Here is a 4,167-nt window from a genome sequence, read left to right as displayed (position 1 = left end):
TATTAATGTCAAACTAATGAGTCTCAGACAGTGTATCGTATATTCCCTCCGAAGTGAACCCTGATTTGAGTTCAGCAGGAGAGGCGACTTCTCCGTTCACACACACTTTTATTAGTCATGCGTCCTGATGAACTCATCTCATTTAATGATATACAAAGACAGAGCTGTTTCTGATCGGGTTTGTTTCGGCTCGTCTGCAAAGACTGACGAGGTCCGCAGCTCGTGACCTCATACCCACACTGCACCATTTAGGGTAGAGCTGTTTTTTAGTTGCTGTTTTATTGTTTATTGTTTTATAGTCATTTCCAACAAGGAACCTCAGTCCCCCGGTGGTATGTGGCAGACTACAAGCCTAGGCTATGCGTGTGTTTTCCCCCTCAACTAAAAGGCTTGGCTGTTTGAGAGCGTTTGAAACCTGAGCTGATCCCTGAACCCAAGAGAATGAGGAGAACTCGGTTTAAAAGAGGAGCTCACCTCAGGTGTAGGCTGACGTCCGTCCGCCTCACCAACCGGTCTGTACAGGCTTACTGCAACAGCTTGGACATTACCCATTCTTTACCCCAACGTCAGAATGCGGGTCATGGTGTTGGTGGTTATCTACTCCATACTCCACAGCCTTTAGTGATGTGGTCCTACACAACCTAAACCATGAGAGAGCCTATAGTCTCATATTTGTTTTATTCAGACATCCCATGACCACCAGTTGAAAAACAAGACCCGGTAGTCTTAGAGGTCTAAGCCACATTTTAATGACCATTTGATTTGGATTATTTTGCTGTTAAAATAGGAACTTGCGTGACATTCCCAACAATCGTGTTAAACATGTTTCTAAGTTATTCCCCTTCTTGTGCAGAGATACGCCTATAGGCCTGTTCTCAGTCGTCGTTGTGATCATTCATTCGGTGCATGACTTATAGCTGGACTCCCATAGGCTCAGAGCAGGGGTATTTTCAGCTCTGTCAATACATTGCAGGATGGAAAAGATAGAAGGATGTAGAAAAACAGCCTATAGGTCGGGGCTGGGGGCATCCGTGGAGGGGGAGGGGTGGCGCTGGAGGAGGTGGGAGTGGTCGTCGTGAACCCAGCGAGGTTCAACGGGTTCGCGTGTTGCGTGGAATGCCTGGAGGGAAGAGCCTCTTGACTTAGTTCACCCTACAGCCTCGACAAACACACCGTGGTGGAGGTGGTTTACTATTACCAATGGTTAACCACAGCCGAATTGTTCTGCAGCAACACACACATGGAAAAAAGCGTTGACTTAGTTACTGCTATAATATAACTAGTAGGCCTACCTTGGTGATGGCGCTGTAGGTCAGACCAGGACACTGTGTGTTGTGTGTGTGCTGCTGCGGGGGCAGGGCGGTGGGTTCATGTGTGTGTTGGGGGAAGGGAACACTGGCCTGACTGAATGCATGCCGGAGAGAGGAGAACCCTTAATGTTAGACATACCAGTACAACTGGTACCAGTGCAACTGGTGCAACAAACGGAACACACGGCCAGCTTTTGCAATTAAGGCCTCAATGCGATGATAAAAGCGGCGTGGCCTCACACGGCCGTACAGAGCTTCACCCAGGAGTTTAACCTATGGCCCAGTCCCTCTGGGTCACTGGGTTCACCCTGCAGAGTTCACTGAGGGCTGAGGACGAGGGAGTCTCTGGGAGGACGACAAAGAGGACCTGAAACAAAACAGGGGCCGCGTTTTGTCACGTCTGGTTTGTGCTTTGTCAAAAGCCATATTTGGCCTAAAGATTATTGTAGCCCACTAGACTTGGGACAATATGTAGGCCAACATGGTGTATATCATTTAAAATGGCACTTCACTATAGGCTACGTATAGTGAATATATATGCTATATATATAGCATATATAGGCAAATGACGCAATGTATATAGATATATACTATATATAGATATACAAACTCCATATATTCGGACTATTGCGCAATCTGGCTTTGTTTGTGTTCGTGTTGATGTCACATCATTCACACGGAATCAAACACCGTAATGTTTATCCGGGGGGGGAGGGGCGATGTGTTTATTCCTGCTCGGCTCCGAGTTGTAGCGCGTGCGTATGTTTACACCGACTCTACTCTGCCAACACCGACGAGCCGTGAGTGGGCGGGGCCCTGAGTGTCTGGGGAACCCTCCAATCACGGGTCGGTACCGCGATCACTGCTCGGGAGGACTTAACCAATGGCACTCGCGAAGGAGATAGGCACAGCCAATGAAATGACACGACTCGCGCGCACAGATTGTGGGCACGTGGATCCGTGCACATGTTGACACTCGTAAAACCGTGCAGAGAAAGCACGAGCATAGACTGGACCAATGAGCGAGCAGTGTGCGAGCGGAGACAGGACAGTCAGCGCTCCGGCAGCGGCGGAGGGAACCTTGTCAAAGAGCGACGCACGGACCTCCGTGTACACCTACCTGGTATCTACCTGGCTGCCGGGGCTTCGGCGCCCACTTATTTCGCCTTATAGCTGGTGAGAGTTGGTACGTTTTGTTTCCGTTCTGGTTTGTGATTGTTGCATTGAGGTCTACGTTGAGAGCAGAGTCATTTCCGTCCCGCTATTCTGTGTGTCCGCTCCCGTAGCGTAATGTGTTGTATGGGTATGTTTAGATATACGTTCGTTTGCATTGGTATTAATGTAATGTTATTATTGTTTGACCCAAGCATTGTGAAGTAAATGCACAGCTATTACAATATTCGTTATAACAGGTTTGTAATTTTTTTTTAATATATCTATCTATCTATATATATATATATAGATATATAGATAGATATATAGATATATATTTGTTCAAATATACAAACCTAAAATGTCTGGTTAATAGGCTATTTGAGCAAATGCATGCCGGTAAGTCACATTTGTTAGTCTTCGTGTCTGGGAGACAGACCAAAATACGAGGCGCAGACTCGTTCCGCTGTAGACCGCCCCTGGTTAGGGCTGTGCCCACGTGACGGGAGTCGGACCAGCAGCCGCTCGGGCGTCACAACGCTGCACCGACTCAAGCGATATGAAGTGCTGAAAAAAGATTTCCGTTTCTGATAATGGTACGCGTAATAACATACCGTCTATCAAGTGATGACTATGACATCATGCATGGAACGGTACATATTAGAGTAAAGCGGGGTTCTCTGGGTAAAAATAATTACATTTCGATTTACAAAATGCAATATCCGATGGCTTAGTTATTCTTCGCATGTTTGCGGTCAATGTGTGTTATAGATGATGCCTTAGCTAAGACACCGCTTTAGCGGAGTTGACCCCGGAACTGTAGACACTTAAAAACTGTAGAGAGAGAGAGAGAGAGAGAGAGAGAGAGAGAGAGAGAGAGAGAGAGAGAGAGAGAGAGATGAGGACATTAAAAAGGTAAATTACAAATTTCCCCTAGAAAACCTGTATGATAAGAACACATACACATTCCCTGGCATGGATGTGCTCCCAAATACCAGGAAGAGCAAAAGTAGTGAGAAAGTGAGAAGAGAGGAAGGGAGCTGCGGAGAGCGGAGGGGGCGGGTCCTGTGTGAGGGACAGACAGAGAGCTAGACAGGGGGCGGGGCCAGGGCCCGCTGGAGGCTACAGAGACAGCCCCCCCTCCCACCTCCCATCACTCCCTCCCTGTCTCCACTCCTCAGTGAGACCTGCCCTAGCATTGTGCGCCTCCCCACCCCCGGCTCTACCACCCCACCACCACACCACGCTAACTAGGACACCCATGCTCCCACCATTTTGAAACCGGGTTAATGTAGTCTCCTCTCAAGAGGCCGGTCTGATACACACACACACACACACACACACACACACACACACAGAGCATACACTGATACACACACACACACACAGAGCATACACTGATACACACACACACACACACACACACACACACACACACACACACACACACACAGAGCATACACTGATACACACACACACAGAGCATACACTGATACACACACACATACACACACAGAGCATACACTGATACACACACACACACACACAGAGCATACACTGATACACACACAGAGCATACACTGACACACACACACACACACACACACAGAGCATACACTGATACACACACAGAGCATACACTGATACACACACACACACACACACACACAGAGCATACACTGATACACACACACACACACACACA

At 47.9% G+C, this 4,167-nt stretch overlaps 1 protein-coding gene across 1 annotated transcript in view; it reads left to right on the top strand.

Annotated features, from left to right (window-relative positions):
* Positions 1-2,362: 2,362 nt before the first annotated feature.
* The window catches only part of LOC311374671 (uncharacterized protein), a gene marked incomplete at its 3' end in the record, with an annotated part of 6,233 nt that continues 4,428 nt past the window's right edge, over positions 2,363-4,167 (top strand). Inside the window, exon 1 of the mRNA XM_084490470.1 lies at positions 2,363-2,486. The remainder of the gene's footprint in view (positions 2,487-4,167) is intronic.

This window comes from Micromesistius poutassou (assembly GCF_964030765.1).
Source record: "Micromesistius poutassou genome assembly, contig: SCAFFOLD_6552, whole genome shotgun sequence".
NCBI lineage: Eukaryota > Metazoa > Chordata > Actinopteri > Gadiformes > Gadidae > Micromesistius > Micromesistius poutassou.
The sequence above is the reverse complement of the archived record's forward strand: the minus strand, read 5'-3'. Positions and strand labels throughout refer to the sequence as shown.